The sequence below is a fragment of the Spea bombifrons genome, chromosome 11 (assembly GCF_027358695.1).
Source record: "Spea bombifrons isolate aSpeBom1 chromosome 11, aSpeBom1.2.pri, whole genome shotgun sequence".
NCBI lineage: Eukaryota > Metazoa > Chordata > Amphibia > Anura > Pelobatidae > Spea > Spea bombifrons.
In genome coordinates this window covers 20,323,729-20,339,695 of record NC_071097.1, presented here as the reverse complement: position 1 = coordinate 20,339,695, position 15,967 = coordinate 20,323,729, and positions in this window count along the sequence as shown.

Genomic DNA, 15,967 nt, shown 5'->3' with positions numbered 1-15,967 from the left:
CTGCTGGACACATAAGCGAGTTGCAGACTAAATTGTAATTATTTACACAATCTGTTAGAAACCAGCTTCAATGAATAGCCATTATAATGTGATTATTACTGTTCTAGTTTAATAAACCTGTTTTATCAAGCCATTAACATGAGTGTTTACCCACAATGCACTTTTTAGTATACAAAAGATGATAATTTAGTTAAAAATATTATTTCAGGCATAGATTGTATTTATGGTTATACAGTGTAAAGATATTATTTATCTGTTTAAACAAACACCAAGACATTTTAAGTTTTTAATCTTCGGCGATGAAGCATGAATTGGACATTTATGATGTCACAATGCTAGGAACTGATTTTATCACTGCTACACATTAACTGTCCATCCAAAAATATTTTTCAGCGATACTGTCTCTGTTTAAAACATTTTTAAACGCAAATTGATTTCCCCAACACGAGTAGTGAATTTTTAAATTGGGTCGTCCCGAACACAATCTATTCAATTGGTTAACCACCAGAGATAACACATTTATTCATAAAGTTTCATACATTTGGAATCAGCCATCCATGGGTATATTAGTGTCTGGAGACGGTACCGTATATACCGATTCCTATAGCATATGCAGACACAAGGCACCTATGGATTGCTTCATGATGATCATCTCTCTGGTAAAGGATACACACCTGGCCTACTCTTTATACCAGTAAACACTGGTAGGCCTGTGGTGTGTGGATCATTAATTCTTCATGTGTCACCTTTTGTGAGTGCGCTGATCCCTTTGGACTGTATATATACAGTTAGACGGACTTAGGTAGCCAACTGACATGTTTTCAAATGAAGAGTTCATTAACGGTTTTAACGGCTTTTTCAAGGAAAAGTAACCACACATGGCAACAGAGTGTCAACCGTTGAAAACAGTTTGAAATGCAGAAAAGATTGGAGGTAACTCCAACAGATAAAGTTAACACAAGAACTGATGCAGAAGAAAAGGCTTTTGCAGATTGGCTATTAAAATTAGGTAATAGGGAACTTTTTGGTGACGAAAGTCTTTCAGAAGGGACCACTTAAAGCCCAGAGGATATCCTTTGTAATGGATGTTTGGTAGAGGATATATTTGGCACATATCTTATGCCTGAAGATATGCTGCTGTTCTCAGACTGTGCAATACGTTGCCCCCCAAAAAACGATAATTCACTAAAAATACGAAGGTGTATTTTATATTGTAGAACGTAACACTGTTGTTAACAGTAGCATGGATACAATTCTGAATGATGAAGAGCAGGAAAAAGCGAATTTTCGGGAGGAATTTTTGAAAGTTGGTGCAATAATAATGATGCTCGGAAATTTGAATTCTAAACAAGGCTTAGCAAACACAACGCAGCTTCAGTTAAAAAAAAAAAAAAAAAAAACTACCAAAAAAGTCATATACACAGAGGTTTTAACTGGCAGCCCCAAAGGAACTGCTGATTTTATTCCCCGTATCTATTTGGCACCCACAGATGTCAGAGTTTAAGTAAGTTTGGAATATATTTGTCCTAAGCTGTATTTAGTCCAGGACAATTGTACATTAGTTTTTCTAGACCTACAGCTGAAAATGCAGTAATGATGAAAATTCTTAATTCTGTCTGTTTATTATCATTCTGTTCACTGTAAAGCACAGGCTTTATTATCTAGTGTATGTATATATATATATATATATATATATATATATATATATATATTAGATGTGTATGTTATATATATATATATATTATATATAGTAAAATATATATATATATATATATATATATATATATATATATATATATATATATATATATATATATATATATATATATGTGTGTGTGTATATATATATATATAAATAAGAATATTATCCTTTTAGACCGTGAACAACAGAAAAATAAACTTGAAGCCTGAGGACACGGAGCGCGGAATCAAAAGGCTATTCTATCCAGCTGACAAAAACACCTAGACGTTTTTTTTTCACCCTCTCTTTTCAGTTTACTTATTAACAGAACGTGTAATTGCAGGAAAATAGCAGGTTCTAAAAATCGGTCAGAGGAAAATGACTATAATTTTTTACAGATTGAAAATGAATCTGACTTGAAAATACCATTAAATTACCAAGTTGCTTAAAATTTAAAGGGTAATTCCTATATAATGCTTTTATTTAATAGCCCAATTTACAAAACGCTGAAAATGAATGTAGCTTTTCTCAGGACAGCGCCCGGCAGTAAGTGTACCAACTCATTTTTGCTCACTTGAATTGAATTATTAATAAGAGCGAACGAAGCCATATGTTCCCCAAAGAGCCAGATACATTTATTTCAAATAAAACTGCAGTGTTTGGTGGCTTAGAAAAGGTTTAAATGCATTCACAGGAATTACTTCTGTATATACTGACTTAATAGAGTATAAATCAGCTGTTGTAATTAGGGACACAGCTGTTAACTTAAAACTGGTTGTTCTCCCCATTAGGTCTGTATATATCAGCTTTGAGCTTTCATCCATAATCATTTTTTTGGTCTCTGCAGAATTAAATGGAACTACCCTTAAAGGGCCAATTCACCAACTTTGTACTTGTCTTCTCACTTCAGAAGACAAGATCACCCATAACCCCAATGAAAGCGGGAGACCTTTCTGTTATACCTTCTTCTTCCTACAAATTTGCCAGATCGGTGTATTTTAAAACAATATATTACTATTTTCTGCCCTTTTTTTTTTTTTTTTTTTTGCTTAAAGAGACAACATTAAGATTGTTTTTTTGTTGCAGGAGTTGTATTTTTTTTACACCGTGTATGTGTAGTAACAGAAACAATATTGTATCGAATGCTTATACATGTTTCAAGCAATACATGTATTTTGTGCAGTGTACCCACAATGAAAAATATTGTTTCTTATTGTAACAATGGTATTTTCATAAACATATATCTCAATGTACTATACAATTTATTAGATTGTGCATGCTTAGTTTAGCATTAGTTAATATTGTTTTTTTACACCTAGCATATCTGTAAAAGAGCAATCCCCAAGCTCATACATAATAAAATTACTTATGAGGGGTTATTATTAGCACTAAAATCCCAAACATCTTATTCTTCTACATGGATAGTGTATCTTTGTAAGATGGTTATATATATATTTATGTATATGTGTAATAGGCCTCCTTTTTTAACATAAGATGTTATAAATAAATAATACATTCTGCAGGGCTGCATCAGATTCATTGCAGATATACTATGTTATGTTTTATTAATCCTCTACAATACATTACTGTACGATGCATTTAAATGTTTCGCAGAAAAACAAAAAGACTTTGGCCTGTTATTATGGACCAAAGCGCTCACCTGTGGGTCACAGGTGATGCCTGGCCCCTGAAACCTGGCGATGGTAAAAAAGGGTTTAAGAATAACCAAAAAATATCGGCTGCTCACACACAGTTTTATGGAATAATTCACAACCCTAGTTGTAACATGGACATTTAGGAATCTGCATATTCCTGCAATACCAAACAAAGCTGTAATTCAAAACAAGCATTTAGTTTGATGTCCCTATGCAAATAGCATTTTCTGCCATTATAATCCTGTTGTAGACATTTGCATACTCTAAAACCGGAACCTAACAAATTATTAAAAGCACAATGCGACGCTTTGTATTTGCGCTTACTGTAAAATTCTTGTAGCCCCTATTTCTGGGCTTGGCAAAATCAGCCGTTACAGCTGTCGTTGAACGACAATTCCTATGATGCACAAACAGCCACCTTCAGGAAGGAAAGTCCTCACCTATGATAGGTGAACACATGTAAGCAAATTACCTTGCTTTGGATTTCCTGTCGTTATCACTATATTATACCTAGCTAGAATGTTCTTTGTGGCTTAGTTTCCTATACACTTGGGCTATGAGGAGCTGGAAGGTTGTTATGAGATGTGAATATACCGTGAAAAAAAAATAAAGATTTTATATATATATATATATATATATATATATATATATATATGTTCATACATAGGGACTAAAAGACAAATTATTATCCAGAAGACCCTGGAAAACCCAAATCTGTCTGTCCGGGGTAATTTACGGAACTGATATCTGTCTGCCTTTACAGAATGTCATGACAATGTATAAAGTTGACTGTCTACCTATCTATATCGATCTAATTGTAATAATATAATGTTCAAAGCTAAGAACAAGTGTAACTTAGCAATACGGCATGACTCTCTATAAGCTTCATGTTAACATAAGCTGCTGTATAAACTACAATCTATATACAATACTACCCTCTAGTGTCCATGAGTATGAACATTGTGGGTTTTATTTATACATTTGTGTTTTAACAGATTAAAGTCATAACAAAACAACACATTTTCTATTTAATATACAGTGCATGTCACTATTCTGTTCTGATTGGCCTTTCATGGTGTTTTTTAAATAAAAATATGCATCAGAATGTAATAAGTAATGAAGTCATGGACCTTATACATGCCACACTCATTTTAAGTAAATCTGTCACCCAGACAGGTCATACTTCCTCTTATGTGTGTGTCCTTGGTTGTGTGTACATAGCAGCAGAGCTACAATTGGAATATTGACTACAAGCATAGTACAAACTACTGTAGATGATATAGTTGCTGAAAAGTCAATATCAAGTGCTGTTTCTTACATGGAGGAAATAAAAATGGCACTTTACTATGAGATGGAAAGCATCATGGAAGTTGTAGTTGTTCAACAGCTGGAGAACATTTATCCTAGTACTATGTACTACATGTAATGTAATACACAAGATAGTCACAAACATGCTTATTCTTTATCAAGTTTGTGTGCAAATAACACAAGTTGTACAAGGTAGCCATCTTGTAAACCCTTGGTCAACAATAAAGTTTGGTAAATGAGCCTCAGGTGTTGCTTTGACATGCATTAACCCTTTAAATTCTCTGGTAAATATCTTTGTCTTGGTCTGAAACTTCAAGCTAATAACACCCTATTCTTCTTTGATATTACTTAGTTTACAAACAGTCTATTTATGACATAACCTGCGCCTGCTTATTAGTCTGTTAATAGATTCTACGCCTGCCATTGTGTTTGGTTGTCTGTGTGTGCATACTTGTTGTTCTGTATACTCTATTAACCTGAACCCCTGCTTTCAATTGGCAGTCATTTTGTAGGTTAATTAAGAGATTGGGATGCTGAATGGGTCTGGCTTGCCCTGCTTAGCTTTATCTACTTGTTACCATGTGCTGGGCTCGGACCCATGTTGTGTGTTAACGCCAAACAATAGATCAATCCTCTCAGCCCAAGTTGTTTGGGATTTCAGCTTCTTCTGAATGGTACCCTCACCACATCCCAAAGCGTTCCTGAAAAAAAGAAATTATCTCCTGTCTGTAAAGAAAAAGTGGCAGCCTCTTTATTGAGGGAAATTAAATAAATCTTTTAGAGCAGAGAAGCAGCAGAGACATTTAATTACACTATTAACACAGACATAACTGCATCAAGCACACCCACTATTGTACTGATCTTGTTAGCGACGTAATTGCCAACAAGAGGTCTTAGTGCTCTTTTGAGGTACAGGTCCACCTAGCAACGGATACGACATTTATCATAAATAGAAATATTGATAGCTTCACAATTGTGTATGCTTTGGCTGTGAACATCTCATATAGAGCATCTTAGTCAAAATTCGGTGAAAAGACAAGTCCACGTTCTTCTAAAATAAAGTGGTTCTTAAAGTAATTAGGTGTTAAAGCTCTACAATGTGCATTGTTACCCTTTAGGGTTACCCTTTATGTAACATGTAATGTTCTCCTTAAGGACAAAATTAACACCATATGGTGCTAGCTTCCAATTTTCCTATGCATGTGTCTCGTTCACACCGTCTGAGTTGTGAACTTGCAAGCAGGGGTCTCTGGGTGCGTTTAAAGCTTATTTAAAAATGACATTATTGAAAGTTAGGAGAGGAACCTTTTTCCCATATGGGGCCAACCAGCACCTTTAATGACCTTGTGTATGAGGGAAATGAAGTGCTTTATGTAACGTAATAGGCAAGTTTCATATGCTTTCCCATCGTAGTCTGGCAAAAGTGAACATAGCTCTCTGGATATTTGCTCAATTGCCTTACTCTGTTTTAGCAGTGACTGAGGGTCCCAGGAAATGACATCATCATAATGTGACCTCAGATCCCTAGCATGGACCATTGCTCTCATAGACACCCTAATCCATTCTGCCATCACCACTAGACCATCAAGATCAGGAACCGAGAAACTGCAGAGTCTCCATCCTGTTGTGGGCTCTGTTCCCCCGCAACTATTTTAGGTATCCTGTGGGAACTCCCCCCCCCCCTGCTTAATGCTGTTGCAGAGACTTTTCATGCCACTAAGACATCAAACCAATAAGATTATTTCTTTTTTTATTTTGCTGTTTATTGTATCTCTTTTCCTGTAAAATCTATTTGATTATGAAGCATACCAAAATTATTACATTTTAATAAGTGTTTATATTATACACCTTCTATTGGCCCTTTAAATGAAACATGTTCCGAATATGCACACGTTACACATGTTAACGAGTCTGGCACCATAAAAAGTATAAAACAGATTGCAAACTCTTTCTGGTATTATCAAAATTTCAACTGTCTATCGAATAACTGTGCTTATTTACATAATGCCACTAATAAAAGCAACACATTCGCCACCCAGTGAAGAGCAGCGTTATTGTTGATATCGGACAGGCAGGCAGTTCTATACAATGCTGCATTGTTCCAAATTTAAAAGTAAAATGACGCAAGGAACTGATCAGGCAAATTAACCCATGTTCAGATCACTTTGTACTTTGCATAGAGAACACAACTGGATGTCTGACCAATGAAGTTGAGAAACAAATATTTATTTTCCATGTGTTTTTCAGGTGCTATTTAGCATTAAAAAAGAACTCACCAGATAAGAGTTCACAAGCTGCGTTATAAAAAGAAAGGGGCCAGCAGACTCCTTTTCCATGACGAACCCCTTACCTTCCAATAAATGAACACATGGATGCAGATAAGATGATATTTCACTGAAACAGATGCATATTATTACTGTAGTTCCTGCTATCAAACAAGTTCAACCTTAGTTTACGATCTCTATCAATCGTTCATAGGCTCCCTTTATAAAATGCAGCATTGCTGCCTAAGTTTATATTGCTGAATCGTAGCCCTATAATATTTAAAGTTTATTGAAAATATGAATTTAATCCAAGCAGAGCGTAGGGCTGTATAACCCATATTAACCCTTGTATTATTTCTTTCTCAGTATCCGCAAAACAAAATCTCTCGTTTGTGCTCTATTGCTTAAAGCAGGATTCTTAAACGAAAAGTCCCATGGAAAAAATTAATTGTCGTAAATTAGTATTGTCAAGAAAACTGGTTTTGTCTACTTTTGTTCCAAAAAGACCTGGAGGCTGCTATTTTTGTCAGTCATGTGATATTTTGGGTCAATTTGCTTGCACAATCACCACACTGAACTACCGTAACACTTTATGGCAATGTCATGAAGTCTATGCTTACATAGATTTTCCTTCCTGCTCAGTGATTTTTGCCCAATAGATTCTGCTAAGATAAGAATACATACAGATGGCTAATACGCAACTACCTAAAACATTATATTATGGAAAACTGGAACTGTTTATAAATAATTCCATTAAAATATAAATACCTAAAACAATTCATCTAAAAACAGTTGTGTATTTAGGCATATGTATGTATGTATATATAAATATGAATTATATATATATATATATATATATATATATATATATAGTATACTGCCCTTGCAGTATTGATTGCCATAAATTAACTGGATTTGCTGTCTGCTTTATGAGTACTTCACATGGAAATGACCCTGGAGCCTCCCAAGGGCCTATTACAGAAGACATAAAGCCCCCAATCATTTAATCCTCCTGATGAGCTAATGATGAACTTGCTGAGTAGGATAAGGATTCCATGTCCTCGTCCGTAACATGTGTCATTAATCAGGACCATGGCCTCCCAATCCATTTAAATGGCAAAATCCTGGAAATATCCAGTGAACGTGGATGATCTTTATGCGTATTTCGAAGACGTTGTCTATTGTAAATAGGTATATTTTGTAAATTGACTTCCCGCATAAAAAAAATAACAATCATCTATGTAGAGCTCACATAGAATTCATCCGTAAAATAATAATCTCATTCCTTCATGTCATATGTGTTCATCTCATCTAAATGCATTCGCATTATCTGCTAAAATCTGTCTCCTGTTGTCAGGATCTGATTTTCTCTATATGATATCACTTATTACTACTGCAGATGTCATAATCGGATGAACACCATCCTTTTTTAGTTGTATTTATGTGTTACCCATGCTTGGCATTGTGTTCCTGGATTGCGATACATGTGATCACCTAAAACATGGAATTATAACTACTGTATAAAAAGTGAGTATGTGCACTTATAGAAATGTCATTGGTGCTCGTAAATGTTGCCTGGGAAGCTTGGCTATTATCTTTAAGTATACATTATATATCTTTATTACCTCTAAAGAATGTATACATTGCGTACAGTACACTATGATGTTTGCAGCACGCGTGGTACCTTCGGAGTCTGCAGTAGGTGTTGCTCATTCTGTATCCATTGTGTAGATCTAAATGGTGCTTATGTCTTGGTGTCAAGGGAGGAGGTCCTGAGGCGGGAGGTGATTACAGGGCAGGTTATTATGAGCTAATGAGGCATTGCGCCCCTCTCAGCATCCCAGCTGGGGATTCAGAGGTTGACAGGCAGCACAATGTGTTATTACAGATTTATGGCAGGGTTCACAGCATCAATGAATTGTCACATAACTTTCAGTCCTCCCCCCATTCTATTCGCCTTCCATAGCAACCTCCCAGGTACTCAATCTTTATTTCTTCCTCAGCGTTATTATTGTTCTCCGTGATATATAAATACAATAATGAAAGTTTACAGTGGAACGTGTGATGGAAAAACTTATTATTATTTATAATAATATAAAAAGAACCATATGTGGCAGCCTCTTGGCAGCACAATCTTTATAAAAACAAAGTGTGTAGGCCTTCTAACAAAGTGTTCTCTATGGGGAGAGCATCATGTAATGTAACAAGATGACCCTGGCTGAACCTCATATAGTACTAAAATAATGTGTATATATATATATATATATATATATATATATATATATATAGTACATGCACATGTATATACAGATATATTTCTTTGTATAATAGGGCAAGGAGGGCAGAGCAGTAAGAAGTAGTTGTAGATTTTTCTTCCTTTGATTTTGTGAATTGTTATGTTTCTGAATTTCTGTTTAAAGGAAATTCTTGTGGCTGAGACAGTTGATGCTTTGGGAATTGTTTTGTTTAAAAGCTGTTAGTGCCACTTTCTTGTAGGAAATTTAGAAGTACCCGTGGTACCTACAAAAAATACAAAAAGTATCTTGCTTGTATAACCAGTACATCAAATTTAAACGGGCTTTTGTGGCTTTATATGGGATTTTAGGTTAAAGAATTACTAGAAAATGATTTTCTTTTTTTGACAAAACCTGATCTTACAATTGGATATGGTTTTTGCTCTGGACTCTTACTGGTTTACGCAGTATTTGGGGTCTGTTTCACATCTGCATTGGTAGGGAAAAACACTTTGCACTGCTCTCGTTTCTCCAGAAGTATTAATCAGAATGACATAAAATATAAAATATAAAATAACTCTTATTGTTGTCTGCAGTGTAAGCATACACACTTCTCTGTGCCAGGCCTCACAAATGTTTGAACTACTGGTGGTCTGATCTCTATAGTGGAGTCTTAGGCCACCATGGCATGGTAATGATCTTAGAGGGTTGCTTAATAATAACGTGACTCCGTTGTATACATTAAATGTTGGTATCTATAAAACAATATTAGGGAGGGTGAAAGCTGGAGCTTTGGTGGAAGTGAGTTCCAGAGGTATGAGGCAGCATGAATGAAGTCTTGTAAGTGGGATATGTGAGGAGGAAAGCCTTAGTCCACAGGAAGAATGTAAAGATCGAGTAGGGGAGTATTTTGTTATGAGGGAAGAAATGTATGGGGGAGCAGTATTATGGAAGGCTTTGTGTGTTAGTAGAAGGATTTTAAATGTACCGTATTTGCTCGAATATAAGACAGGTTTTTTTCAGAGCAAATACTCTGAAAAGTACCCCGTCTTATATTCAAGGACGTTTTATAATCTGACCTCAAACTGAAATCTGACCATAAGACTAAAATCCAGATCCAGCTCTGCAGGGGACCTGGATCCTGCTCTCTGGCAGCCGGTGAACGTCTTATATGACCTAGCGCCAGTGTGACATGACCATCCGGTGCTTCATCATAGAAGCCCCATTGGAAGTGCATCACACAGATGTTCACTGGCTGCCAGAGAGGAGGATCCCCCACTGGTACAAGTCATATCTGGGGGGCAGAGGGGCATATAGAGGGGATATAAGCAATATCAGGTGTATACGGCATATAGGGGTATAAGGCATATCTGGGGGCAGAGTGACATATAGGGGGTATAATGCATATGGGGGAGGCAGAGTGGCATATAGGGGGTATAAGGCATATCTTGGGGACAGAGTAGCAAGCCTGGGGGCAGGTTGGCAAATAAAAGGAAATAATAACAAGAAATGCATTTTTCTCAATCATAGTTTTCATTAAATATGAAAAAATACTTTACATGTGAATTAATATTTACTAGTAAAACTTTTTTCCTATAGGGTCGTCTTATATTCAGGCTTTTTCTTTTTTTTTCTAAATTAATATTCAAATTTTGGGGGTTCGTCCTATAATCAGGGTCATCTTATAATCGAGCAAATACGATAATTGGTGAGGTAATAGGAAGTCAGCAGAAGGCTTTACAAAGTAAGTACAAGTGGATGAAGAGTGTCGTCTAAAGACGATAACCCTAGCAGCATTTTGGATAGACAGCAGACAGAGGAATACTAACGATAAGTATTGTAATATTTAAAGCAGAAAATAGTAAGGGAATAACTACGGTTTTTGTGGCTTCTTGTGTAAAGAGAGGGCAAATGCCAGTGGCTAAAGGTTTCTATCCCCCTCACCTCCAACTTGCATAATGCCTCTAAGGCAGTTATTTCCATCTATGAAAGTGAAAATGAAGCAATTCTGAAGCAGTGTGTAAAACATAAAGTAAAAGTAGGAGGATTCCTTTGGTTACTATGGCAATTAATTAATATTAAGTACTTTACCCAATAAGTGCTACTGTTTTGCCTTCATAAACACGGACCTTATTTTTTATACTTTAATAGCTGCATATGATTGTGATATTAACAAAGAGTATTGACAACACACTATATGAAATGCTTGAGAAAATGACTAATATTGAATAGTATTACATAGCGCTATATGCTTCAGTCACAACCAACGATGTACCTTTGGTGACGTACACACCCCAGTAGCCACCTGTGACGCCACTTAAGTTATGTCAACACATGAAGTAACTTATATGTTTGTGTATCTATACATAGTTGTTTGTATAAATATATCTGCACGTTTGTAGGTAGTTTAACATAAGCACAGGTAAATCTGGCTTATACTTGAGAACAACCTCACTTTGACCTGACAGCTCTTGCTTTGCTTGAGATAAATGGGAGTAGAGGAGCTTTGTTTTGGATGTCATAAATGGCAATAAAGTAGAGACTGATGAGTATTACAGTTCTATTCATGTAAAACTTTATTAGTCATTCTGTCAGTTTGCAAAGCTTACATTCTGTTAAGCATATATATATATATATATATATATATATATATATATATATATATATATATACCTTGCATACAGCATTTGCTGTTACAACAGGGCCTCTTTATTTACAAAGGGGAATGGGGAAAAAACATCTTTAATACTAGGAAGTTTTGTATGTGATAGCAAAACAGATTATTGATTATCTGTGAAACATGGGATTCTGTTTTCTTAAGTGATCTTTCATAAAAGAATCAACGTAAAAATGTTGGATAAAGTCAAGACTATGTTGACATCTTTTATAGCTAAAGTTCGGACAAATCTTTTCAAGCTGTCAATTAACACAAGCCTGTTGTGTTGGCATGTGTGCAATACATGAAGTTGCCTTAAATGAGAAACGGTAATATCAGATACAGATAAGAAATTCAAAAAGGCATGGAATATGCAAAGACTATCCTAAAGAACAAATAAGCGCTTGTTAGACAGATACACTACATTGGCAGTGAAGAACTAACTTGTTAACATTAACCGACAATGGGCGGTCCCTAAACCCATTGAAAACAATGCATTAAGGGGTTAAATTTTTTGTTAGACATGTTTACATGTATATTAATTGCAGGAGTATATGCACCTCAATATATATGATAGCTGAGAGGTCCCTTTAAATTTTGGTGGTGTCCCCCTTGCAAATGCAGGGAGTCATTCTGAAGAATACCCCATATAGAGCTGCCCCTTTCGCCACCCCCCAGCTATTTGTAATGTGGGAGATAAGTTCAAACATCTCCAGACGTGTGACCTACTTAGCACTAGACAGCTCCAGTCTTCACTCTGGGAACACTCTGGGGGGTCTTAGAAAGTCCCTGTGTTGATATGAAAAAAACACTCCTATTCAGTGTGAGTAGTTCCCTGCCACTGATTGGCTGCTTCAAGCAGCCATTGAGTAGCTTCAAATGGTGAGACATGGAGGGGTCTCGGAGCAGCAGCCGTGAATCTGCAACTTCTCCTTTTTTTCAGGTGTGAAGAATGCATATTAAAGCACTTACAAAGTACTTTTATATGCATTCATTGTTCAGGGGGCTTCTTGGGACACTGGAGCGTCTCTTTAATGTGTCAAGAATGCCAAGGTAAAGCCTTATGCACAGTGAATTTCCAGTGATTGACATGCAGGTCTCACAGAGTTCTCTGTCTTATTCCCAAAATGTCACAAGCATCCCTGAGTCCATTCTAGGTTTTAGTTCTGCTGAACATCTGTTTGCTATGGGAGGTTTACAATGATCTTTTTCAGAGCTGAGCTGTAGTATTGCTATTGTACATTGTGATTATTAATGTACATATTATTTTATGTGCAACACTAACCAATTCAGTTTGTAAGGTGTTCGAATATGTAACATTTATGCAATGAACATACAATCATATCAATGATGTGATTGCACAAAGATCACATATTAACTGCACTTTAATGTTAACAGCTAGACTCCAGAATAGGTGTATATAAAACAAGTTAGTATATATCAGCTGCAAACAGCCATATGTTTGCTGGTAGATTAGCTAAAGAGGGCAGTGCGTTCAGGTGCAAATGGCCTTGATTGGTGAATGAGTTAGGAATGTATGTTTGGGTGTAGCCGGAAATCCCTGTGTATGTCACTCAGGCATCCACCCGCACCATCAAACACAAATAAATGAGTTCAGTCAAACACTGTAGATTTTATCTCACTGAAAACAGAGCAGCGCCCAAAGGGGCAGAGGGGAGTCGAATTGGACAAGTGCTGAACCCTGCCTGACCTATGTGGAGAAGGGAGGAGGAGGAAGGGAAATGGGGGTAAGGTAAGGATCAGGCACAGGTGCATCCACACAGGTCTCAATATCAGAGTCAAGTGTACGCTCTTTGTGCGAGTTCTGAGAACACAGTGTCTGGCTTTCCCTCTGCTCTTCCCTTGGGGATGCTCTGTATTCTCTCCGTTACCTGTGCCAGGTGATGGAGTGGGGGCTGGGAAAAATAACTTAGTCTGGAGGACTCTGAAGAATTCATCTACAACATTCCTGTGCTGTGACAAGTAAAGCTTAGGCCTCTAGGACCATTCTGGTAGCAATCATTATCTTTTTATTCTTCTAAAGACAAACGTCAATGTAGAGTTTGCAATACTTGAAGTTCTCATGTAGATTTGATTGTGTTGATAAAATGTTTTTCAAATTTTATATTAAGTTTTTACAATACATTACATAGGATAGTACCCTTTGGGTCACTAGAATGTACTATTGAGTTGCAATGACCAGTTGGACTTCCATCTGTATTCATAGAAGCCAGGGTCTGCATACCTGACCCCGACAAAGTCACTCACATGACGTCACACTCGGGGGCATAGCTTAGTGCTCAGTTATTTTGCCGGGTGCAGCTGTCTTGTTTGAGTTACTTATCCTTGTGTACCGTACCCAGCTATTCCTTTGACTCTGCTGCCTTCCATTGTCCTGACCTTGGTTACTAAACGGCTCTCCTTTATTCCTTGTGTACCATCCCTGGCTATTGAATTTGACTATGCTGACCTCCGTGAACCTGACCCCGGCTACATGTACTGGACTACGCTGCTTTCCATGATCCTGACCCCGGCTACGTGTACTGGACTACGCTGCATTTAGTTTGCCTGACCCTGTTTTCGCTTCCTGATCTTGGGGTTATCCTGCATACCGGACTCCTCCATCTCCTCCATCTCCCACACCCTTACACAGGCCACCCTAAAGGCCAACACAAATGCCCATGATAATATAGACCTTGCATCACCTGCCTAGGCATATCCCTGTCTATGCATTTTGAAAGCTATCAATATGTGTATCACCCAATCAGGTAGTACCAACACTAGCTTACCTAGGGGAGGCATGACGGTGGTCCGCCTCGGGTGTCACTCATCAGGTGGGTGCCACCAGGCCAGCATTAGTTGTGCACCCCTCCAGAGGTGGACTATAATGTCTGTCTCTATGGGAGCAAGCTTGGTTGTGGAGATCAAAGATCTCCCTCTAACAGGCTTAAAATCAGTCAAGGGAGCGGGAGGTCTGTTAATGCAGACCTCTAATCCTGCTCCCTTGTGATGCACGCAGTAACTGATGCATCAAAATGTGATGTCATATCCCAGCGCACAACACTGAAGCCCTGCCCCAGCCTTCCGGAAGGACACAGAATAAGTAGAGTCAAGAACGAAGAGGAGGAAAAATGAATGACAGAGGAAAGGTAAGGAGACATTAAGAGAGAGATGGAGGGAGAGTGATGGGAGTTGTGTTGTGCTATTGTCAATGTCTTGTTCAGTGTATAGGAGTTGGAGTTATGTTGTACTACCATCAGTGCCTGGCTCAGCATGTAGGTAAAAGTGCCAATGTTTGAGATGGACCAGCCACACCTGCATTGTATCTCATTGTATAAAATATTTTATTGTTTTTAATAGTATTGTTGGACATTAGTACCTCTGACAGCAGCAGTTTGTCCAGGAAAGGTGAGGCAGGGGTAGATGGGAGGAGGGGAGTTAACCAGACTCTTCATAGTCTTCCCTGAAGAAGTTGATCTTTAGGGATTTTTTTGAATTGGGACAAGAGAAAATTAATAAGACTGCTTATAGGATACGTCCTTGAGAAAGGCTCATTGAGAGCCGAAATGTTGGACCTTCACTAAGCCGATAAAAAGAAGACCAGCTGAGTGCATCAACTTTATTTGCATGCTGTATATGAGGCTGTGAGGCTTGGAGGGGATACAAAGTTCAATTAAAATCACCTTTGTATCAAAGCATCCACTGAGGATTGGCAGCCAGACAGAGAGATTGAGGAGAAGCCAAATGCTTCATCCAGGGAAAGGTCCTGTTTAACAGAAACAAATTGCTGAGCACTTTTCCATGACACAGTCATAGGCAGGAGCTTCTTCTATTCTACAAGGATACGCAGAGCTCCCAGCTTGTGCACGGATCCAGTTCCCTTTAGCCTTTGTTCACCTCAGGCATCTTGAAACCATAGGGAATAGAGAACGGTTAAGTATTGCACTGGCAACTCACACATAGGGCTGATGAAAAGTTCAGAGCACTAGCACCGGTAGTCAGCTCCTCAGCTGCAAACTAGAGCTATGAAAGGGATGTCTGTCCCAGCTCACTCAAGCGAACATCTATGGGAGCCCCTTGAATGGAAGCCTCTTGTTTTACTTGTTCTCTTTAGTGCGGAAGCACAAAACTTTACATTCTAAACTACATTTGAGGTGGCCTGATCTGAT